Genomic DNA, 25,739 nt, shown 5'->3' on the forward strand with positions numbered 1-25,739 from the left:
AGATTTTTTTCTTTAAAGATAATAAAAATTACAGGGAGCTTGGTACGATGAAAGGAGTGTGTGGGGAGCGCCGGCCAACCTTTGAGAAGCTATCACGTCGTAGACAAAGCATTGCGAGCCCTGTCAAGAACGGCGAGTTGCGCAACAACATTGCCACCTTGCCACCCGATTACGACAAGGGGTGCAAGACGCGCACCTCCCCCTCTCCGTCGCTGCAGCTGCGAGGCGTTCAAAGAAGCGACCTTTGCGCTGGAATCCGCCGCCTCCCTCCAGCCCCTTCGACATTGTGACGGGACGAGTTCGGTGTGTGGACAATGATTCCACGCGGAGCTGATTCGACCCGCCTGGTCAAGCTGCCGCGGGAACGACTTATTTTTGTGCTTCTCACGGTTCGAAGTGGCTCGGAACAATGAGCGACGCGCGATCGACAACGACAGTTTCCCGGAACGGCACCCCGTGCGGTTGCCTCTGTGTACGGAATGTGTGTGCCTTTGTGTCTGTAAACTGGTCTTCAGAGCAGCTGCGAGTTGGTGATGTGTAAACGAACAGCCGCCGCGTCGTAGGACCGGCGGATCGAGTGTATAAAAACTGTGGTTGTGCGAATGTTGGACACTTCTCTTGAGCAGTCATGTTAGACTGAGTCACTTCTCTCATGCAGTCCTGTTGGACTAATACTCTTTTTCTCAAACAGTCATGTTAGACTGAGTTAATTTCTGTAAATAAACCCCTTTTTTTTCTCGTTCTCGATGAGAAGCAGTTCTTCACTTCATCAACGATCTCAGCGTAAATAAGTTGGACGACGGCATGGGCCAGCTACCTTCGAATTCATGCCGTACTCCAATCTTGGCAAAGGACCACGGACGAAGGGATTGAGCCCCCAATCATGACAACTGGCTGACAGCGGTGAGATGGACTTTGCGACATGGTGCTGTATCTGCGGTGAGTGCTTGGTTTTTGCTTTGACTCTCTAGGCTTCATTTTTTGGTTGTTCTGTTTAGAACAGTAGGGAAGCTAGATTGTTGTGTGTTAGCTAGGTTGTGTTTTCCTAGCTAGATTTAGAGAGCAGAATCAAGGCAGTAAAGCAGCAGTCATGGAGTTAAGGACACTGCTGAGAGACGAGTTGTTGATTGTTGGTGAGGAACTGGGCCTAGATGTACGCAAGGAAATGCTCAAATCGGAATTATTGGAGCTAATTTCCAATCAGGCCAGTGAGCAAGATATTGAAATGGGATTGGAACTTCTCAAAAAGAGAGAGAAACGGGAAAAAGAAAGAGAAGAACGAGAGAGAGAGGAACGGGATAGAGAGAGAGAGGAACGCGATAAAGAAAGGGAGGAACGCGATAAAGATCGCGAGTTAAGAAAAATGCAACTGGAACTTGAAAGCAAACGTTTGGAGATGTCTCAAGGAAGTGAAGGCGCTCTGGGACGATCAAGTGAGGCAGAATCGTACCGCATGGACAGGCTATTAAAGCCATTTGAGGTCGGGACCGACATAGGCTTGTTCCTATGCAATTTTGAAAGGACTTGCGAAAAGATGAACTTCGGCCCGAGTACATGGCCACAGCGGTTGCTGTCTATGTTGCCGTGTGAGGCGGCGGAAGTAATCGCCAGATTGAGTGTGCAGGATGCATATGATTATGCAAAAGTTAAGGCTAGTCTCCTGAAGAAATACCGCCTTTCAGCCGAAGCTTTTCGGCAAAGGTTTAGGAGCACAGGCAAGAAAGATAGCGAGGGCTATCCGGAGTTTGCATATAGCTTAAAGGCCAACCTAGTCGAGTGGCTTAAAAGCGCGGAAGCGTACGACAGCAGAGACATGATCATTGAATGCATGTGTCTAGAGCAGTTTTACAAAACCATCCCCCAAGCTGTGAAACTGTGGGTGCAAGACAGAGGTAATGTAAACACTGTGGAAAGGGCGGCTGAATTAGCCGAAGAGTACGCAACCCGTAGAAAGTTGAACGCCGAGGAGGGAAACTGGGACGGTCGAAATGGACCGCGGAAACCATTTCCGTTCAAAAAGGGTGCGCAAACTAGACGATCAGAGCCTGTAGACATGGCGGAAAAGCCCGCAGAAAAGAGCGAGGAGAAACTTAACGGAGAAACCACACAAAAAGAACAGAAAAGAAAATTCGAATCTGTTAGACCAATTCGCTGTTACAAATGCCACAAACTGGGACATATAGCTGTAAACTGCGAGAAGCCTAGCGTAGTTTTTTCCTACGTGGAGGAAAAGGATGAGAATATGGAACTTTTAAGTCCATATCTCCACGACCTGCAAGTTAATGGAAAACCATGCCGAGTGCTAAGAGACAGTGCCGCCACGCTGGACATTGTCCATCCGTCCTACGTGATGGTAGATGACTTCACCGGAGAAGTAGCATGGATAAAACAGGTTGTTGAAGAACACAGCGTGTGTCTGCCCATGGCCAAAGTCAAAATCAGTGGACCATTCGGGGAGCTAGAGACTGAGGCTGCAGTTTCCAAATTTTTGTCACTGCAGTATCCCTACATCTTTTCGAATCGTTCGAATCAGTTACTGCGTGACAGAGGGCTCAAACTGGGAGAGGGCATAGTACAGGCATTGACCCGAGGCCAAGCTCGTAAGATCGCGGCGCTTTCGGCTGAAAATGCTCAAGCTCCTCCAGCTGAAGCAGAAAAGGGGATAGCTTCAATACCCGAATCCGAGCTAGGCCCGAGGGACAAAAGAACAGTTGAGGAGAGCCTGCCAGTTGACCAGCTCAATGAGAGCGTAGCACTAGAGTGTCAGAGTTCTAGCCTGCAGGAAGAGCAAGCAGACGCGCTCACAAGCGAGACAGGGTCGTTATTATCACCGGCCTCAAAGAACTTTGATCAACTCTTACGCGTGGATAGAGAGTCACTGGCAGCCGAGCAAAAGAATGATGAGAGCTTAGCTAAATTACGTGACACAGCTAAAGAAGGCATTGCTAGGCGCAACGTAACGATACATGAGAGAGGAGGATTGTTGTATCGGCATTACAGAGATCGAAAGGGTAAGATTTTAGATCAGTTAGTCATACCTACTAAGTATAGGGAGGACCTTTTGAGTCTTTGTCATGGAAATGGGTGGTCCGGCCACCTAGGCATAAACAAATCAAAGGAAAGATTGCTTATGGAATACTACTGGCCTGGCTGTTTCAAAGATGTAGAAAACTTTGTAAGATCATGCGACGCCTGCCAGCGTTCTGGTAAACCAGGAGAGACTTGGAAAGCTCCACTGAAGGTAGTGCCCTTAATAACAGAGCCTTTCAGACGGCTTGTAATAGACACGGTAGGGCCTCTTCCAAAAACAAAATCAGGCTACAGGTACTTGTTTACCATGCTGTGTCCGGCTACCAAGTTTCCAGAAGCAATCCCTTTGAAAGAGCTCAGCTCCACTGAAGTAGTAGACGCGCTTTTGACAGTGTTTGCACGAGTTGGGTTTCCAGCCGAAATTCAGGCAGATCAAGGGTCAGTATTCACGAGCGCACTGACTTCCACATTCTTGCAAAAGTGCGGGGTAAAGTTAATACACAGTTCTGTCTATCACCCTCAGTCAAACAGTGTAGAGAGGTGGCATTCGGTGCTTAAGCGAGTTTTGCGTGCGCTCTGTTACGAGCACAAGGAGGACTGGGAGAACTATCTGCCGGCAACTTTGTTTGCTTTGCGAACGGTTCCACATGAGGCGACAGGGTTCTCACCAGCAGAACTAGTGTATGGGAGGACACTCCGGTCTCCACTGAGAATGTTAAGAGAGATGTGGGAGGAAAGAGGGGAGAGTCCAACCGTGGTTGAATACGTGCTAAATTTACTGGAACGGCTAAGCGCAACCCAAGAACTAGTCGGAAAGAACATGGCACTAGCTCAAAAGAACGCCAAATTCTATTACGACAAGAATGCGAGGCTTCGTACGTTTAACGCCGGAGACCAGGTAATGATCCTCAAACCTTCAAGAAAGAACAAGCTTGAAGTTCACTGGGACGGGCCCGTTAAAGTGTTGCACAAACTTTCAGAAACTAACTATGCTTTGAGAATGCCCGGTCGCAGGAAGGAAGTGAGGATATATCACTGTAATTTGATGAAGCCGTATGTAGAGCGGAGCGGAGTCGTTAACTATACTGTCAAAGAGCCGGATGGCATCGGTACCAAGTTTAAGGAGGATAGGGCAACCTCCAACTCTGAAATCGGCCTAGAAGAAGTAGTAGAACACTCGGTAAGCTCGCATGCTCTAAGACCCGAGCAGCTAGATGAGCTAAAAGGGGTGTTAGGGGAATATCTCGACAGATTCAGCGATCGGCCGGGTAGAACCGAACTGATAACGCATGAAATTGAGCTGACCTCTACCGAACCAGTAAGATCAAAACCTTACAGGGTGTCTCCAAGACAGAGAGAGATTATGGAGGCAGAGATACAGCGCATGCTAGAGTTGGGAGTTATTGAGCCCGCTGAGAGTGACTACACGTCACCGCTAATACTCGTAGAAACCCCTAACAAGGACCCTCGTCCGTGTGTTGACTACAGGAAGTTAAATGCGATCACTAGGGATCAGCTGTACCCGATACCCAACATTGAGGAACGAATTGAAAGAGTTAGCGCTGCTAAATACATTTCAACTATAGATCTCGTGCGGGGGTACTGGCAAGTTCCCCTTTCAGAAAGTGCCAGCCGCTATGCTGCATTCATCTCGCCTGTAGGCACTTTTCGCCCTCTCGCACTCAGCTTCGGGCTGAAGAACGCGCCGTTTAGCTTCTCTAAGTTAATGGATATTGTCCTAAAAGACTTTCAGGAGTTCGCCTTACCTTATCTTGATGATGTAGCCATTTTTTCGGACAGCTGGGAACAACACGTATCGCACCTCAAACAGGTGTTCTCACGGTTGAGGGAAGCCGGCTTAACGATGAAAGCGGAAAAGTGTAGGTTTGGTTGTTCGCAGGTTACTTATCTGGGCCATGTTGTTGGTCAGGGCATGAGACGGCCGGCTGAGCTGAAAATAGCTACGATTGGAGAATTTTCTCAGCCGCGCACGAAAACGGACGTTCGTTCATTTTTGGAACTTGTGGGGTATTATCAACGGTACATTCCGAATTACTCGCAATTGGCAAGTCCATTAACAGACGCCCTCCGAAAGGGAGCACCGAGTAACGTACACTGGGATAAGGACAAAGAGAACGCTTTTCAAAGTTTGAAAACGCTATTGGTTTCTCGCCCTGTGCTTCGCGCGCCAGACTACACAAAGGAATTCATAGTTCAATGCGACGCAAGCGACAGAGGTATGGGCGTGGTACTTAGTCAAGTCGGCGACGATAACGAGGAGCATCCTATCCTCTACGCCAGCCGTAAACTAAATGTAAGAGAGGAAGCCTACAGCGCTTCAGAGAAGGAATGCGCTTGTTTGGTTTGGGCCGCCCAGAAGTTGTCGTGTTACTTGTACGGAGCGAAGTTCATCTTCGAGACCGACCACTGTCCTCTGATGTGGCTCAATCAAATGTCACACAAAAACGGCCGCTTGCTCCGATGGAGCCTCACTCTCCAAGAGTACAACTTCTCCGTTAGATATAAGAAGGGAAAGTTGCATAGCAATGCGGATGGTTTGAGCAGGCTAATTTGAATTCTGCGTTTGGGGGTCCCGCCTAAATTTTAGGGTTACTAGTGTTAATTTTATTAAGCGAAGAAGATCCCCTCTCATTTAGCAGGATTCCCTCCATGATTGCTGAATTTGTCAGCAGGAATTTGCTTCAGAAATTGGCATAGCGAAATGCAGCATTTTTTGTTTGCTTCTGCACTTATGTTGTTGTTGTTTTTTTTGAAGCCTAGCGAGTTTAAAGTGAGAGCCAATGCACGTCATCTCGGCGCAGAGCCGTGTTGTGGGGTTCATTTTGCAGTTGCCTGTCCTTGTTGGATGTTTTGGGGCGGTGACATCAATGCACAGGTGGTCACTGCGAGCCAAGACATCAATCCCCCCCTTGACCAGCAGCCGTTCTCTTCCTGCCTAGCGGTTGTCAGCGCTAGACAGTCGAGACTTTTCGGGCCATGGAGGCGCTGTCAAGAACGGCGAGTTGCGCAACAACATTGCCACCTTGCCACCCGATTACGACAAGGGGTGCAAGACGCGCACCTCCCCCTCTCCGTCGCTGCAGCTGCGAGGCGTTCAAAGAAGCGACCTTTGCGCTGGAATCCGCCGCCTCCCTCCAGCCCCTTCGACATTGTGACGGGACGAGTTCGGTGTGTGGACAATGATTCCACGCGGAGCTGATTCGACCCGCCTGGTCAAGCTGCCGCGGGAACGACTTATTTTTGTGCTTCTCACGGTTCGAAGTGGCTCGGAACAATGAGCGACGCGCGATCGACAACGACAGTTTCCCGGAACGGCACCCCGTGCGGTTGCCTCTGTGTACGGAATGTGTGTGCCTTTGTGTCTGTAAACTGGTCTTCAGAGCAGCTGCGAGTTGGTGATGTGTAAACGAACAGCCGCCGCGTCGTAGGACCGGCGGATCGAGTGTATAAAAACTGTGGTTGTGCGAATGTTGGACACTTCTCTTGAGCAGTCATGTTAGACTGAGTCACTTCTCTCATGCAGTCCTGTTGGACTAATACTCTTTTTCTCAAACAGTCATGTTAGACTGAGTTAATTTCTGTAAATAAACCCCTTTTTTTTCTCGTTCTCGATGAGAAGCAGTTCTTCACTTCATCAACGATCTCAGCGTAAATAAGTTGGACGACGGCATGGGCCAGCTACCTTCGAATTCATGCCGTACTCCAATCTTGGCAAAGGACCACGGACGAAGGGATTGAGCCCCCAATCATGACAGCCCGTGCGCTGCCGCGATGGAGAAACCAGTCACTCGAATTTGACAATTTTGCGTGTTTCCCTTGCACATGCTCTCCCAATAGCCTCAATACCTCTAAGTAAAAATGTTGATTGACACTCTGCTCAGGTGGAATTAATTCACGCTGCACAATTCCACAATTAAACGCCAACAACGTTTTTCTTGGGGAAGAAGGCGCGTCCTCAGTTGCCTCGATTTTTTTTCGATTTCGGTGTCATACCCGTAATACCAGCTTTTGCCGCCTTTGATTTTCGGAAGAAGGTTTAAGTCACTTTCGAAGTTTGGACGGGATTTTTCAAATCCTGGCACAAAATCAAACATATTCTCTCTCTCTCTCCTTTACATCAGTCTTGGTGCGCACGCGGAGCGCAGGGGGCTTCGTGGCAACGCTTCCCATGCACCCTCAAACTTTAATAAGAATAATATATGGGGTTTTACGTGCCAAAACCACTTTCTGATTATGAGGCACGCCGTAGTGGGGGACTCCGGAAATTTTGACCACCTGGGGTTCTTTAACGTGCACCTAAATCTAAGTACACGGGTGTTTTCGCATTTCGCCCCCATCGAAATTGCGGCCGCCGTGGCCGGGATTCGATCCCGCGACCTCCGTGCTCAGCAGCCCAACACCATAGCCACTGAGCAACCGCGGCGGGTCCCCGTAGTCCAGGTGTTCCGAAAACGCTCACACTATTTCTTCTATTTCGACATTCTGTAGTAGCGTGACCCCTTATTAGACTCGTCGGACGATCTCGCCGCTGCCACCATTTGTTAGAGTTGTCGGACGATCTACGAGCTGTAGGCCGATCTCACCGCTGCCATTCAGATGTAAGATTTGGCAGTCATAGCTGTAGGCATGAACTTGGGAGGAATTAGGTGAACAGGATTTATTTACATTATTTACATCTGAGACAAGACATACATCGACAGTCTAGCGTGACTCCCAAATAGTGCGCGCAAGACTAACATACAGCAAACAGCTTACGAGCACACAGCTCACGAGTACATTTCTAGCACGACAACGAGCACCCTCCAGCAGCCGACAATCGCTCCTTATAAGCACTCTGCTTGACGTCACAGTTCGACGTCATTGAAGATGACCCGCCCGTTTGGAGGAGGATGAGGGCTGTCGACTTGGAGGAGGATGAGGGCTCACAAACACGTGCCGCACACACACACACACAGGTGTAATGATCCGGAGCCGACGTCAGAGGGGCTTCGTAAAACTCTGAGCCGTCCCGGGTGGCGCGGCCGGGTAGCACATTGTCTGGTGTCTCGAAAAGCTCATGGGGAGCTTCCGCCAATTACCTCCCGTCGAGAACTCCCCTGAGCTGACCCCGCAATTAATTCATTGAGTGTATATGTCAAGTTTCATTTGTTGTCGCGTTACGGCGCGTTACGGCACGCTTATTTGGTGGATCCGGCTGTGTTTGTCTATAAAGTACGTTATGGATTTGCATGAGCAGTCCCGTGTACCCGCCCTAACACTTAACTAGAGTGAGCTCTAGCTTGGCCCTCTTAGTATGCGACATTATTGAAAAAACAACAAATATTGTGAGCCAGGGTAAACAAGGCGATACAGGGACGAAGAAGGAGACACGACAAACGTCAGAATCAGTCTTTAAGCTTGCATGAAGGAATATTTCGATTATGTGCGTGAATTGCAAAGTAAAAGACGAACATATATAGAACACGAGCTTCTGGAAACATTCCGGATTCGAGAACACGGCTGTGGACAATATTTACATTAGGGAATGCGAGAGGCGTGCGTATTCCGCTTGCGTACGCAAGCCGCCGGGGTCCCAGCAAAATCTGAGCAGACTTTTGGCTCTTGGCACGTAAGCCACTCGCGTTTCTTAATCTTACACTTTGTAATGTGTCAGCGTGTCGTCATTTAATTGTGCCCACCGACACAGAATGCAACTATCTATAGCAACAATGCACGAACTTCAAGTCAATTAATTTCAGTGGTCCGGTGCATGTGCGTCAATCGTCTGGTTTCATTTTTACTCTGTTTTCTTATTTGTAATGATACTCGTCGTCAACAAATGGGATGAAAACAAAATAATCTGCAAGACAGTGTCGTTATAGCGCATCACTGTTACTGCTTTTTTTTTTTAAGATGACGAAAAGGAATTAAGCATGCTTCGCAGTTACAAATTTTGACCGTGTGCTTCTGTTGTGCGAACAAACGACGAAAGAATGCTTTGCCCTTTCGATTAAATTCTAAGACGCAGAGATATCGGACACATCTGCATATGCGTGACTTCACGCCGGGCGAATTATAACCACCTCCGAACGTGCGTACACGTGTACGTAAGTACAAGTCGGCCTCTGAACCAAACTTGCCAGTCACTCGCACTGCCTGCGTTTCACATTTAAAGTTTCAGTCGCCGCTCGTTTGCGGTCTTGGATAAAGGTGTAAAGCTGACGTTTGACGGGACCTAACGTCTCAAGGCATAGCTGATGTGTGAGACACGTGCTAGCATACAGGGATCTTGAATAATTTCGGCGGGTGTTGTCGCAAGTCGTTTTATGCCAGAGATTCCCACAAATTATGTGCCCCCCTCTCCCCCTCCCTTGGTCTAAGTGCCCGGTGCACCGCTTACAGCGCTTCTTAATCTGCGATTAGTCCTGAGCGGGCTCTTCGGCTCTGGACGTAGCGTAAATGTCGCTCTCGCGTGGATATCGAAGTCCGTACGATAGAATAAGTCAGTATTGAATGGACAACCGTGGTTGTTTTGTACCCATTTCATTACTTCAGTGCTGTGATTTCCTGTTCCCGTTATATAACGGGTAATTGCGCCGCTTCTAACAAGTTTTACCGACGCTCTACACGAAGCTTTTTTACATTTCAATGGCTCCCGCCTCTCGAGTTTCTTTCCCCAGTGAGGCTTATTACGTCGTTGGTAAATGTCGTGCCCGAGATTTTATAAGCAGCTTCTCGCTAACACACTCGGATGTCGTTGCGAATATTCTTGCAGATGCTACTCGATCACCGGCGGCGTTTAACATATTGTTTGCGTCACGCGCGCTAATTACCTCTCTCCGTTTCTTCATTCGCAGGCCGTGAGAAGCAAGCCCGAGGCATCGACGTTGTGCCGAGACATCGGGAGCCAAGATGCAGCCGCGTTAGTCGACGAAGGTTCACCAACTCGGCGCCAGCGTCGGAGCAGAAAGCGTGCGTATAATGGATCGATTATCGCCCGTGGCGCATCTGTCTCTTCCCTTTGGCTTCTCATTTGTAGTTTTGGGCTGCGAATTCCTGTCCGTTTTCTTTCTGGTATTTCTCGCCCTTCTCGTTTCCTTTAACTCAGCCACATTGTTTCCGCCAAGGTTTTGCGAGTCGGACATCTTTGGATTGCTACTCGGGAGAGGTCAACGCCAAGTACGTGCTTAATAAGGTTTATTCGAGATCCACATTGTGGGGCTGGTTTTTAATATTTTTTTTCCTAACTTGCTGGCTGTTTGCTTTGGTCTTTCTGAGGGATGCTGACATTAGGGTTCTTTGTTGACCCATCACTGCTGACCTCGTGCCGTGTCGCCAACGGACCCTATACGACAGCATTCGTAGCACACATGTCGCCTATTGGATTTGCACATGTACTTACTTACTCGTACACCTGCGGTAATTGCGCCTCGCTGAGGCACACCTTTGTTATGGAATATATACCTACATTTTTCTCGGCACAGCTTTGCGGATAATCTGACCTGAAAACTTGATGTGCATTAGCGGGCCGAACAGTATATAGAGGGGGATAGCAAGGGAAGGCCGTTAAGTATCCTGTACCGTCTACCTTTCCACGAAGTCTGTACACAAGAGCGCATTTTCTTCGAAACATTACTCCGGCTTTCTACAGCTGCTACAGAAAACTGAAACTACAATCCCGAATCGTGTGCTCGAGTTAAATACGAGTGCCCGCGAAAATTTCCTTGGTGTCTGCGGCCTAGTTTGTATAAGTAAATATCGAACTAATAACCGAAGCATGGACGCAAAAGTAAAACTGATTGTACAGCTTTAGTCCGCACTGATGATTGTGAGGAAGCGGGAAAGGTGGTGCGGCGCGTGCAGAAATCTTGGAAGTGCCGTTCTAGGATTTACGCTATATATAGCCAACAAGTGCCCGCGTCTTCAGCTAAGGTGCTGTTTAAAGGCTGCTAATAAGAAAATAAACAACCATGCCTGGAGCTGTGAAAAGATTGCTTCAATTGCGTGTACTACTCATTCATAACGAATTTAGCGAAAGGGAAACTGCATTCTAGTTGGCCATATCACCCGCATTAAGCGCTGTTCGCGCTCATGCGTCCGCAAGTCGGTCACTGGCTCACGGAGCATACTGACACGTTCTCTTAGTCCAACCACCAACTTGCCGCGCACATTTCAGGGTTAATTAGTGTTTTCTACTGCAGTCACCTTCGCGTTTTTTGATCAGTCATGATTATTTAGCTCATCATATGCCTCATTGTTACCTTTGGTAACAACCATGTCAAGTGCTCTGGGTTGCACCATGCACTGTAGTCGGAGTTGCCAGAAAGTAACTGCCGGGATAGGAAGAAAATGTTGAGCGTATTGGACAGTCGTTGAAGCCTGGATGTTGAAGCCTGGATATATATATATATATATATATATATATATATATATATATATATATATATATATATATATATATATTCGTTGCTGGCGCGCAGGGCATGCGCAGCGCACGTAAGTGTTCAGCTCAGGCGGTGGTTTTGCGCCAAAGGCATTGCGTCGCTGGCGAGTGCTGTTGCGCTTTATTCTGTACCATGTCTTCCGGGCCAGCAGGCTTCGGCCACTATCTTTCTAGCTGGGACGATAGTTTTTCGCAACGGCGTGGTTCTGCAGGCCATTATCGGGAGCGCAGAGAGGAAACGACATTCCCAAGAGGATGGGGAAGGCGCCCTTTTTTTTTTATGCGGCTAATTGCTTATGGCGAATGAGGGAGGGGATGGGTGATTTGTCCCTTCTGTCCCCTCTTCTTGGCGTCATCCATAATGTGTGTTTCTGGGCGCTCACGTAGGCCAGCTTCTGGTCCGGTTTTTATTCCGCTTTTTTTCTGGGGGGAGGGGGGGTTGAGGGTGTGCTTGGGTGCTTCGTTGCGTTGCTGTTTCTCTTATGCGGAGGCTTGGTTTTCTCCTACCTAATTCGAGGCTGGCGCATTAAAAATGGAAGCGGACAAAACACTAGCTGTTATGCGCGCTCGACTGCAGTCCAACTTTGCAGTAGGACATGTGTTCGCGCGCGCAAGCCCGAGCCGTCTTTCTCTGCCGCGTACTTAACTACATTGAAACACCATGCCTCTGAGAGGTCGCATTGTTCCGTCGGGGCCGCTGGCGATGGCTCATCGCTACGGGTGCTGCGTCCTCCATCGGGTTCGTCCTTTTTACGTAATGCTTGCCAGAACCTCGGCAGATCTCGTTATCTCCGTGGCGGTGTATGTGAAGGGCTCGAAGGAAGAGGAGGCTTTTGTTTCTGATGTACGCGGCCACTACAGCTATTTCTGTGTCATTCCGTTCGGATGGATCGAAGCCTCGTTAAATATTTCCCCCCCCCCCCAATCTATCCCCCTCCTTCTCATCTGGAGTGAAAGCCTCCTTGATGACCTTAGTTTAGTTTTACCTTGGCTCTTCTAGAAGAATATGAAAAGAAAACGAAAAGAGAGAACCCGATTATTTCTTGTGCAGCCTATCTTCGATCGGAATTTGCCTGGTGATCGGGCTCTTTGTACCGAGGATTAATTGTTGTCGCGATGTTTTCACCGCGAGGAGCTCGCTTAAAGGAGGGAACGGCAGTCAGTTGCCCTTTTCTTTCTTGGGGTTGGTTCTTACATTGTCAAGTTGATGTCAGTGTGCGGGTTCAAAGGTATATAGTTTTCAAACTTAAAAACTTTAGTTGCAGGACCCGCCGTACGTGAGAAAAAGGAGTAATGGGCTATTAACCTGTTAGTAATGCCGCTCGACACGTGGGGTGATGAATTACCGCAAGTAAAACTCAATCTGTCGTCGGTTTTGATGGACGAAAGCAAACCGAAAATCACGGCGCACGTTAGTCCCAATGGTGCTGCCCTTATATTTATCGAGTTTACGCATATTTATCGACACGTTTGCGCATACACGACGAAACGCATTGTTTTTTCTTGTCTCTCTCTCTTGCTGTGCTCCTGAAGAATGTCGCAGAATCTTGGAGGTCCCTTGAAAAGGATGGCTGCATGTGACGAATCGCACGAAAATATTTTGACTTTAAGGACCCCTCACCAGGCGCCATAGCAAATTTTGGTTATACGCTGGAAATTGTTACGTGCCCTCCAAGGAGCGCTAAGCAGCAGGGATTCTTCAAATTGGTTCATTAATAGCCGATATAGAAATATTTCAGTGCCGCGAACCCATGATTTCAGGAGGCGAGCGCCCCTGCCAAGAGAGACGCTCTCCACTTGCCCCGTCTAGCTTCCGCAAGCGAAATTCCTTCCCTGCGTTCTCTCGTATACCGGACCTCGAGGATCGCGTGACGCATACGCCACGGGCCCCGCTGTCATCCCAACCCCCGCCCCCTCGCTTTTTTGCTGCGCGGCGCACTTCCGCTGACGGCGTCGCGCGCGAGCTGTTGTGATTGTCTCGTTTCGCGCAGCGCACGATTTTGCGCGCTGTGCACGATTTTGCGCGCTGTGCACGAGTACATCCGACTAGCGGTATAAGCCAGTGCCACAGGAACACAGAGGCAGACACAAGCGGATCACAGAGTATGATCGCGCGCTGGAACACGGTAGAAAATGGCATAGTTTCGATGTCTGCGGGCACGACTGCGTGACGTCGGGACAAGCAGACGAAATGGAAGTACATCTCTCTCTCTCTACGGTACGAAGTAAAACAAGAACACGCAGACATCCCGTTTGTGTGTTTTATTTCTCTAAACCTTAATTCGTCTATCGATGAAACAGATTACACAAATAATAACAGATGTTGCCTTGAATAATTCTTGAAGTCGCGAGTCATTAAGAGGGACGTCACAGCAAAGACGCATGTACGTAGGCGCGCTTAGAGTTACTGTTAGGGTTACTTAGAGTTACTATATACAGGAACACTAGGCGCGCTAGCACGTATACGCCATCTCTCCGGCTTGGAGCGCGGCGCCCGCAAGGAGAAAGGCAAACGGCGTTCGGTTTGAAATTTTAGCTCTTTCATTGGGAGACACGATACTTAGCAGACACGATCGTTAGCGCGCATTGTATGCACGGCGCTTGTCAGCTCAAAATGGCCAGACCTGGTGACCTGGTCCCGCGACCAGCTTTTTCGGCAGAACAGCACAGTCACCGAAGAGAGCGATGAACGGTCCATAGCAGTGATTTTGAAAGTACGTCCTCGAATTAGGCACCCGTTGCGCCTGCGCTTCTTCGACGGGGGCTACTGTAAGCAGGATGCCGGTGTTTGGGCTCCGTGCGCTCTGTTTCGTCACTCACGGACGTAATTTTTTGAGGCGCATGGGAGTTCTTGCACTACATTGCACAGGGCGGTTCACTCACCCGCAGCGCTGTTGCTGAGTGGGGCAATGGAGCGGAGCGTGTTTGCGCCATGGATTTGCTCGATTTGATAAAGCTCGGGGACGCTGCCTTTCAGTCATTTGTGAGATATTGCCCAACCATTGCCTGACTCGATGCCGCATTACCTAAATATGTGTGTGCAGTGCATACGCTGAGTCGTTATCTCTAGGCATCTGCGTTGCTGTGCTTTTTTCTATCACCCATGGATGTCGCCTATCTTGCGTTCGGGAGCCGAAAGAACCATCCACGAGTTGTCTGCTGTTTGAAGCCGCAGATAGGCAATGGACTCATGTCAGTTGATGGGCCGCGCTGGAAGGCTCTGTAGTAGGAAGATTGTGAATTAGTCCATTTACCTGCTTTAGCTAACATGTAGTAGCCTTCGTAAGTAAGCTTGAGTTAGACGCGGAATGGGTGGTGAGGCTAACGCGCACGTGTTCGATGTTCCGTGTCCACACGCTCATTGACCTCTAATTTGTACACGAAATATTCCTCGTTGAAGAACTTGATCATGCGGTAGTGCGTAGTTATTGTTTCGTATAGCCTTATTGCAGTATACATTTAGTACTTGTGGAACACCGGCTTCGGTAACACGCGATATTACATCGCAACATTGAACAGTATAAGCCGCCGCCACGGTGGACACGTTTGTGGACAGATTTCTCCTTGCTGGCGCACTCGTACGAATGTCTGAGCGGACAAATAAGCCGTAATTAGCGACGTAAAGGAAGGCAAACACGGTAACAGCACAGTTGCAACAAGTGATCCGCTTCCCGCTTGCATTCACTGCGAGGGACGCGTCCTGCCGTCGGCGCGTGACCACATGCACACCGAGAAATTCACGCCGACATCTGTCCCGGCCTCTTTAGTGGCGGAGCTCTGAAGTCGCCTCCTCGCCATATACACCAAGTGATGTGGTTTCTTCGGTCTTTAGAAATACACTATACCTAGCTAGACACTGCACTTCATTTTTGTGCCCTTGAGTAGGTTTGTGGAGCACCATTGAGTTTCCTATAATAGTACCTATAGAGGGAATGCTGGAGCCACCATCTGTGGCGAGTCTCCTATTGCATGTGCCGCAATGGGAATGCCGGGGTACGGCTCATCTTGAACGTGACTCGCGTTCCGCATGAAGCAGGAACGTGAGTGGCGTTCCTGCTTCATGCGTCTTATCACAATGTCGGTAGGTTATCCGCGGTATTTAATATCGTGCAATGTTACAATGATTCCCCATGATCACTTGGAAGGCATCTGTCGCATTCGTGTCGAGTTCAGCTATTACACGTATACTACAAGCGCATTGAATTTGGAGTTGCCCGCTACAAGTCACGCTGTATGGTTCATATAATGTTCCATCAGCGCAAATTGAAACGCGAACCGGAAAGAACTAATCGGAAGACCTGCTAGGCGTAATTACATTGGAGTGCAATGGGCAATTGATCCGTAGCCTTTTAATAAGTGCTTTGTATTCTCGAATGTACGTTTTGGAGCCTGAACAAAAGCCAATTACTAACACAGGCGGACACGCAATAACGTATGCTAGTCGCTGTAGACTTCACGTTTCAATTAATGCTGACAGTACATAACTACAAAAGCAAAAAAAAAACTTTGAACTATTCATGCAAGTGTTCGTTGAAATAACAATTAAATACCGAGTTGTGCGGCTGTTCCTGGCAAAGCGACCGATATGTGTGAACGTCTGTGGTTTCCACAGAACGTTTTCAGGGCGGCGCCTGGAAAAGAAATGCATAAAATGCTACCCGGTTGTCGCCAGTACATCCATTCTCAAGTAGGGCAAGCAAATCTCTATTTCTTTGTTTATTATCAACGGAGCTTCAATTTTTTTTTACCTAATTTCGTCGTCTCGGGTTCCGTTCCGCATGGGACAGTTGCTTTTAAGGAAGGCGACGACTGGAATGGTTACCTATAGCCTGGTAAGACACACCATCTCTTCAGTGTCACAGATAAAAATTGAGAAAGTGGGAAGATAGTCGTATAAGCAAACACGTAATGATTAAAAAGAACAATCGCAGCCACGGTCTGTCTTCCACTTAGTCCTTCATTGCCCTCTCGGCTTAGGTGTTTCCCGATAGCCTTTTGCGAAATTTTACGTTTTTGTTTTGTCAACCTCGCCTGCCTTCATGCTACTAGAGTCAATCTTCCTTGTGTTTTTGTAGCTGTACTTATCACTTCTCATTACGTGGCCAAACTATCGCTGCATTCTTTATTGAACCTTTCGCTGCAATGTACACACGTTTCTTGAGTGAACTGTCCTTTCTCACTCCGCCTGTACGTTTTAGCATCATTTCAACCGCTAGGACAATTTGGACGTCACCTTTCATTATCGATTTCATTTCGGTTCCGGGCAGCCGCGGGCCGTACGGAAGTCTCGGGTACGCCTTAGCCTTTAAAGTTCGTTGGCACGTTCTCGTCGCCGGAGCCCTTCCATGCTTCCCGAAGCCCTCTGACCGCTTCATTTATTATGCTGCTTTTCCTCACTAACGTTGAGTCAAGGTTCTCGACTAACATGTGCTCTCGATTGTTTCATCCAATCGATGTCTTCGCTGAAGTGATTTCTGTGGTTTTTTTTTTATTCGGCTTATTTTCTGTTTAGGTCCAGGTATTTTCTCCTGTACTTGAGCTTCGCATGAGCAAATTAGACTTTGCACGGATAGCAATGCCATCTTCTTTATACGGACGTTCCTACACATAGTACATGTAGTACATGTACGTTCCTACATGTAGTACATCGCTGCATTCAGAACGCCGGCGATACGTGCTTTCTTTGAGCTGTAGATGGTTGTATAGCAATGGCTGTATATGTATGTGATGTTCTGCTGTGCCTGCATGTGGGGGGGGGGGGGGGGTGTCGCAGCTCGCTAAAGAGCGTCCTCCTGTGTTCTCTCTCCACGATGACTCAGCGGCTGTGACGTTCTGCCTTCGAGCACAAGGTCGCAGGCACGGCTCCCGGCCGCGGTGGCGGCATTGCGATGGGGCACTTCAGGCGCACGTTACAGATCCCCTTAGGATCAAAGTTAGTCCGGAGCCCTCCAATGTATTTTGGGGCTTAATGGTCGGCAGGGTTTATTGTCCAACGCTCTGCGCAGTTTTGGGAGGTTAGGCGGCCCCATCGTTTAATTTTCTCCGCAGTAGGAGTCTCAATCACCGCGTCTCAGTCGGCATTCTTAGAGCCTTCAGTTCAGTCCAATCTGTAGGAAACCATCCTCGCATCGCAGTTCATTTCAGCGTCATCCTTCATTCATCTTTCCTTTTCCCTTTCCCCAGCGCAGACATAGCTGGTTAGACCGTACCAGCTCGGACCTACCTCTCTGAATTTCTCTAAGTAAACTCTCTTGTTTTGCGGGTGATATCGTAGTTCCTTACAATAAAAATGCAGCCGATCCAACGAGTTGGAATCTATATACAGCGAAGCTCTGTGTGAGTGCGTGAAGAGTCGAGACACGAGTTTGTGCTTATTGAATGTCTGCACAATGTGGCACCGAAGGCTTTACTCAGGCAACGTAGGGAAGCTAACGCAATGCCGCGGGTGCGCGCAGGCGAGCTTTCTGGTTTTTTTTTTTTTCCGCACGGCCGCGGTGATGATTGATGATGATTTAATGACATACCCTTTAAAACGGGGCGGTGACAAATAGTCACCTAGCCTGCTTGATTTAATCAGGTATACTATACGCGTTTTCTGTCTAACATATTTTGTATACATCTCCTTAATCTTTTTTCCCCTTTCAAAATCTACCTTGTATTGCCAGCTATGCCCGTAACGGATGCGGTCGTGTCTTCTCTGTCTTCTGTTCTTCTTTTACACGAATATTCTAAACGGCTGCTGACCGGTTGACACTTCCGGCCGCTTTAAACCCAAGCGCTTCTGGAAGGTGTATACGTTACCTATGGTTCTCACAGGGTGAATCCCTTCGCGTTCCATTAGGATGTGCTGAGCGCGGAGGCGAGCGCCATTTGGTGGTGGCACAAGGACTCGCACTGTGATGTCGCGCGCGTCCTCCGCTGTGACTGGCTGGCCTGTTCGGCCAGATAACAGCCACGCAGCGCCCACGGTCACGGAAGCCCTGCGAGGTTCGCAAAGGAAAGCCTCGCTTACAATGCCTATAGAGGGAAAAGTGGAGCTGCGCCGCGGCTGGTATGTATGCGTGGATTGCCAGGATGTGGTATAGATTCGGGTCGAAACAGTTCTCGCAGGGCCAGGAAACCGTCAGGACGCGCCTGGCTAGCACCCTTGCGCATGTCACAATGGTTCATTCTCTACTGAAACAGCTCGTAAATATATTTTTTTTCTGTAAGATTATTACACAAAAGCATTTTCTTTAATCACGAAGACTAGTGCTTGGGTGTGCAATTATATATGAAATGTAAGAAGTCCTGCCGGGCGGCTAAAGCTGGAGGACACGACAAGGTCTGTGCTCGCTATACGGCAGTTTGTCGTCTGTAGTATTTGGAATGCAGCTCTTGAGCGGTTTAGCGTCGACCGGCGTCCCTCGGCGCAATCGCGCTCGTCGTCTTCCGCAGCTGGCACCGATGCCGCTCATCATGCCAGCGTTCCCATATAGCGCCCCTCCCTCTGCGGAGGCACTGACGGCAGTGGCCAGTCGGTTCGGTGATTTCGGTCTAAAATCATTTGCCTCAATATATCGCGATATGAAAACACGCATCGGGCAGCGCTCAAATTTCGCATTAGGGAGTATCGTATAATCGTCGGACATTTCTTTCTCTCTCCCCCCCTCCCCCCCTTGTTGGCTTATGCACTGTAAGACAGTAAGCTCTATTTAAAGATGTGGTGGCGGGTGAATGAAAAACATTCTATGAAGATTTGAAGGTGCCTTTAATTAATCATCCATGACAATGCAAAACCTCATACACCCACATGCCGGCACTCCCAATGTGGCACAGTGCCACGCGTATAGGAAACTAGCAATGACATAGACGGTGGCGCCATATATTTCCCTCAATATTGCAAGGAACTGTACGATTGATATAGCCTGCTTATTCTGGGTATTTATGCGCGTAGACGAAAACGTTTTCATGTCAGCTGCTAGTGGCAATTAAATACATACGCACGCACGCACGTACGTGTGAACCGGATCACATCGGTGTTGAGGCGATGGCGATGCGCTCAGATACGATTGCACCGTCAGGACAAGCGGGGGCTCGTATGTGCTAACGGGGCACATCGACCGGAAGTGCGCTACTCTCCGTATCTGTGTGTTTGCGTTGTTCCTGAACGAGAAAGCCTTGCTATACTTTGGTGCAGTTTGAGACGTTATTTCACGGGGTCTTCCAGGCAACCTGAATGCCTTGGCACTGCCTTCTGCCATATAGCTCTACCGAAAGGCGCGCTTCGTCTTGTAAAGCGGGATGGGTATATTTTCTCTCCGTTTATTTCGAGTTTCTTGTTACCCGTACATATTCGCATAAGGCCACATAACGTGCCTTTCTCTCTCTCTCTCGTATATTCCATGCTTGCCGTTGTTCCATATGATCGATATAGTTCTCCGTTTTTCATTGCTGTATAAACTACCAATCTAAGGACCAGGATTGGTGTAATTGTCTTCTTGACTACGCGAAAATAAAAATAAATGTCAGGTACGTGTAAGAGCCGAATTATGCTTTGCTGGCGCGTAATTTATTGTGAACGGGAACAGAAGTTGCAGAGCAGCAACGTGTAATCTCTCTTATTTTCAATGTAGTGATTGCGACGAGCACGTTAAGTAGACGTATTGAGTCACCATTAAAATCGCGACGTATCCGGTGTTGCTTTACTCATTGCTAGCATTTGTGGACGGTTTCCTAAACTGGAGTAAGCATGTAGTTGTGCGGAGCTGTCGGTCACGGCGGGAGTGCAGAGATGCGCACCAGATGCGGGAGATTGTGGGGACGACGGCTTGATCGCGCTGGTAATTATCCGAGTATTGTGCGCGCGCGCTTGCAGCCTTTGTTCTGGCACTCGCATGCGCGTTTCGCCTGTCTGGGAACCCAGTGTCGTATACACAGTACACACGGAAGCGTTTTCTCATCTCGGTTACTGCGCCACACCCGCGTACACCGCCTTCCCCGCCCTGTTCGGGCCGTCTGCGGCCGCCGTGCGGAACCCCGCGCTGCCGGAAAACAGGCAGCCCGGGTGGCTGCGTCGTGGGCGCGCACCCGGGAGGCGGGCGCTGTGCCAAGATTGTTGCCCCTCTTCCCTCCTGCTCCACCCCTGTTCTTTCCTCGCCCATTAGCGCCGCTCCCAGCGCGCGCCGGCGGCTTGCAGAAATATTGTTGCGGCCCACGGAGGCGCTGTAGGGGTTGAAGGGACGGACTTCGGGATGAAAACCACAAACTTGGGAGGATTTATTCTACATTATGTACAAGGAGGTGAGCGACAAGTAACATTCGTACAGACATTACGGGCCGGCAGCAACTCGGACGCTGCGGCCCGCGGCAAGAAGTTCGAGAGAGGTGAATCAGGGAATCAGGGAATGTTCCAGAATCCTCAGGTCTCTCTGGAAGGCTTCTTATAAACCCTTCGAGCACTGTAAGTCACGTCATGTTTGACCAATGGGAGAGTCCGCTCCAATGACGCCACTTTCAGCCAATGGTAGGCGCCCGTGTCGCGGTATCACACCTGGCGGCTCTCTGTGGTCTTGCCTCGCAGACTGGCAATGCACTTCTAACGAAGAGAAGGGGAGGGCTGCTCATGCTCCATTGTCGGAGGCCCACCTGCTAATCCCGGCGGCGCACGAACTTGTTGGCACGTGAACTTGTTGCCTTAAACTTGTTTGCTCGGCCGCTCCTCTGCAATGTGCTTTCCTGCTTCTGCATTCCTCAATTAGCTGTGCTGCGTTTCAAAGTGGTTTGGGGAACTCGAAGTAATCGCAGGAAACAGCTCCATATCTAACAGCTCGTCCTCGCCCCGGTAGTTCTGAATGGCCGGTGAACTCAATTCGCTGGCCATGAGGAACGCTGATAGAAGCTGCAGGGTACTGGGGTCGAGCCTCGTTTGACGAACTTCGGGATCCTTGGCCCTGGAGAACAGACGTCAAACAAACCAAACAACACAGCGCTGCCCCACGTGTAAGCGCAGGCTCTTCACCCCTGACTCGCCAGGCTATTACTGAGTCAAAATCAACCCTGATCTCTTATTTCCCCAATTTTGACAAAACAGTTCCAACCACCCTTCCAAACAGCTATCCATTTCTCCTCGATTGCCGACAAGACCAGAGTACTATTGTTGTTGCAAAACAAAAAGGGTCGTTGACGATGCAAACAACAAATGAAAACAGCCGAACATAACTTAAGTGGCCTAACTACACGAACAGCGTGTTTCCAATCTATCTCAGTGGCGTACTTATCGCACGTAATGGTGCCACTGAACAATCTGGTCAACCTCACAAGTACGTAATCACAAGCGCACTAGCCTTGTGGTCATTAAACAAAACGCGTACTTGTGTTGTAGGCAAACTCTTCATTACGCTTACTCACGTTTCTTTCCTGAAAGTCCTACAGGACACGTGACGTAAACGAACAATTAAACTTGCGGGACTTACACACTCCGCAGAACTCTTAAAATGATGCGTCTTCTACTAACTCTTTCCACGCACGTTCACTAAAGAAGTCAGAATACGGCTGCCATCAACACACACTAGCAACCCAGTCATAAATCTGCTTCCTTCCGTCCACACAGGACACGCGCTAAAGGAACTAAGAACGCCTCTCAGTGCAACTCATGCACTCACTGAAAATCTACGCGCTTAACCTTAGAAAATTCAACACTTAAAAAGAAAGAAGGTTAAATAAAACACACGCGCGTTACGATAGGCCTCTCATCAATAACCTTGACCCTCAGGTTACTCACACACACAAAAGAAAGTCTATATACTTATTAATAAACATCTCGCGAGACTACATGTTTACTTAAAACGCATCTTTCAAATCTCGAGCTTCTCGAACGAAAACACAAAGCTCATACCTTTACATATTGAAAGAAATCCTAGTCTCAATTCGCGAAAAACTTTCCGATGCTCAAAATAAAAACAAAATAACACGTTTTACTTCTACGGAAGCTCTCTTGGCCTCCCTTTCCAAACGCTTATGTCTGACTCACTTTTGAGTCGTACCCGCGGTGGGCGTGGTCTGAAAGCTACTCTGGCTGCCGAGAGACAACAAAAGGGCTGATTCACTATCAGCTCCCCCGAGACGTTACAGTCTCCTGCCAATTTGCGTCCTCCCGTCCCGCTTTCAACAGGACCTCGACTGACCGCGTCGCTACTCCCCACCTGGTCTCGTCCTACCACCTTGCGTTTCTTCGAACTGCACGCTGAGCTATGAAAAGAACTACGGAACGACGAGGAGTTTAACAGCCTCGTGCCCTCTGTCCGCGTCCGTGCAGAACATTCTTCGCGGTCCCCCTTTGACCGGTGGCTCGAACGTTCTGGATGCGTCAACATCGTCCTAGACGACCGCACCTTCTTCCTTGCGCCCTGCCCTTTTGGGTTTCTCGCCATTTTTGGCGGCGCTACATTAATTACCGACTTTCGGTCTTTACCGCGCTTCATTTTACGGCGCTTTCTCTTTGCACTCGCCTTCATGTCGCCTTCTCGTGCCTCGTGCTGGCCGGTACACATTTCGTCGGCCCGGATCGGTCTCTTACCCGCACAGTCTGAGTGATTCTCACTTAAATCAACACTCTCTCTGCCTCGACTGGCGGACAGCTCAACCGACTCTGGCACAATGCAGCAGGCTTTACTCGAGTAAGACAACTCGCACTCTTGCGAACTGCCCTCTACTACATTGCCCAGCTCACGCTGTGCATCGGCACACAGCCCGTCGGTATCGATCGCTGTCTCACGCGCACAGTCCGAATGATTAACTGAATCATCCCTATCTAGGCCATCTAGACTGGCGGAGAGCCGCACCGATCCCTGAACAATGCAGTTGTTCTCTCGTGAGCTACGGAGCTCGCCATCCCGAGAACTACTCTCAACTGCATCGTCCAGCTCGCACTTCACTTCTGCACGCAGATCTGGCTCTACATGGGTGCTCGCGTCTGTCGCGTCAACAGTACCCTTTTCTTCGCTAGCAACCTCGCTAACATTACCAGCGACGCACACGCTCGGTAACTGTGCCAATTTGTTCGCAGCTGGCCTAGCTGTCTCTACAGTCATCTGTTGGCAAAGCACCTCGTCGCTCTCCTTGCGGCCTTTAACGGCCTCTGTTGCCACTAAGGCATCGTTAGCGGCTAGCCTTTCCCCTTCACTTATGAATCTGCAGCTAATCTCACAGGCACTACACTTTTCGTCGGCTTCTGGCGAAAATCTGCTAGATGCTTCCTCATTCTTTCGCTCTGTACTACCTACAGAATTCTCAGACAGCCGTTGTCTCTGTGCCAATAACTGGTCACAATACTGTATCTCTTTGATCAGTGCTGCCTTCTCTCTCTCATACTTTTCCTCTCGCTCACGTTCGCGTTCATTCTCACGTCCGTGACGCTCACACCTAAGAGTAAGTTCTTGAAGCTCATGCTTCCGTTCATTCTCGCGTTCTTCACGCTGACGCTCACTCCTAAGTTCACGGCGCTCTCGCAAACGTACACGACGCACACGCTCCCGTGGCTCCTGTATCACCTCCCAAGCAAGCTCAATGCTTTTGTCATCATTGCCACTATCGTTAATCGCCTTTATGATAGCTGGCGTTTTCATCCGTTCGTCCGCCTCAACTCCCAAATCGTCGCACACCAACAACAAGTCTAACCTCGTCAACCTTCTAAGATCCATGGCAGCTGCCCCGACAGGTGGTTAAAACTGTTTTCCTTAATTAATTTGTGCAAATACACAGTGCATCAAACTCCCGATTCCCAGAACTATCATAATTGAACACACAACCTTTGAGTCTGGCGAATCATAAGGAAAAAAACCACGCGCTCACTTACGGTTGCAGCACCCTGCCATCCGGTTCATTCGTCCGCTGTTCCCGGCTCCTCCGGACTCCCTGGGTCGAAGGCTCGCTCCTTCTTCGCTACTCCCAGTTTCTTCGGACCTCTTTCGACGAAGGCTCTCTCTTCTTCGGTCTTCCCGGTTCCTTAGGATCTCTCTCGACGAAGGTTTATCCGTAGCGCTGCCACCAGCTGATGCATTCGGAGGCGATCCTACCGCTGCCAACCAGATGTAGGGGTTGAGGGACGGACTCCGGGATGGAAACCACAACTTGGGAGGAGGTTTATTCTACATTATGTACAAGGAGGTGAGCGACAAGTAACATTCGTACAGACATTACGGGCCGGCAGCAACTCGGACGCTGCGGCCCGCGGCAAGAAGTTCGAGAGAGGTGAATCAGGGAATCAGGGAATGTTCCAGAATCCTCAGGTCTCTCTGGAAGGCTTCTTATAAACCCTTCGAGCACTGTAAGTCACGTCATGTTTGACCAATGGGAGAGTCCGCTCCAATGACGCCACTTTCAGCCAATGGTAGGCGCCCGTGTCGCGGTATCACACCTGGCGGCTCTCTGTGGTCTTGCCTCGCAGACTGGCAATGCACTTCTAACGAGGAGAAGGGGAGGGCTGCTCATGCTCCATTGTCGGAGGCCCACCTGCTAATCCCGGCGGCGCACGAACTTGTTGGCACGTGAACTTGTTGCCTTAAACTTGTTTGCTCGGCCGCTCCTCTGGAATGTGCTTTCCTGCTTCTGCATTCCTCAATTAGCTGTGCTGCGTTTCAAAGTGGTTTGGGGAACTCGAAGTAATCGCAGGAAACAGCTCCATATCTAACAGCGCGCGTCGCGGTCAAATGTTACATAAACAGCCGGCCCCGCGGCAGCTGTGCACCTCGGCGTTTGCCTGCAGTGGCACGAGAGAGATTAAACTCGGTGTTCCGTTCCAGTGTTTTGGACACCGCGGTAGTCTAGCCATCGCTGTCTGGCTCACTTGGAGTGTGGGAGAACCAAAACCCGCGGTGCTGCTATGCTTGCTCCTCAAACGTAATGGCCCGTTCCAGTCGTTACGCGTTGTGTTTATTAATTTGCTTCGCAAGGGTTGGACACTCCTTGAGTCGTTGGCAGTTTACTCCGCTGTTATTCTGAGCGTTCGCCACAAACTGCCCGCATATTTAGGCGCGATGGGCCGAGGAACGCTGCCGTAGCCGTAAGAGTGCTTCAGCTCGACGCATATTTCTTTCAGGGAGTGGTAACGCGAGAACATGCCACGCTGGGTTTCTATGTTGTGCTGGTATTCGCTTGTAAGTGTGGTCAACGCTTGGGATGCGCGGATCCGATGCGTAAGGTCATCTGGTTCCTCACATGTAGAAGCGAAATATGCCTTCGTGTAGTCGTGTTAGTTTTACGTGTGTTACTTTAAAGTGTTTACGCG

The 25,739-nt window shown here is 49.4% G+C and overlaps 1 protein-coding gene across 5 annotated transcripts in view; it reads left to right on the forward strand.

The window, feature by feature from the left end:
• Window positions 1-25,739, forward strand: part of MYPT-75D (Myosin phosphatase targeting subunit 75D) — a 410,236-nt gene that overhangs the window by 183,678 nt on the left and 200,819 nt on the right. For all 5 annotated transcript variants that reach the window (XR_010562827.1, XR_010562826.1, XR_010562829.2 and 2 more), the window contains one exon: window positions 9,888-10,002. The gene's annotated coding sequence lies outside the window, so the exon portion shown is untranslated. The remainder of the gene's footprint in view (window positions 1-9,887; window positions 10,003-25,739) is intronic.

Source organism: Dermacentor albipictus, chromosome 1, assembly GCF_038994185.2.
Source record: "Dermacentor albipictus isolate Rhodes 1998 colony chromosome 1, USDA_Dalb.pri_finalv2, whole genome shotgun sequence".
NCBI classification, from domain to species: Eukaryota; Metazoa; Arthropoda; class Arachnida; order Ixodida; family Ixodidae; genus Dermacentor; species Dermacentor albipictus.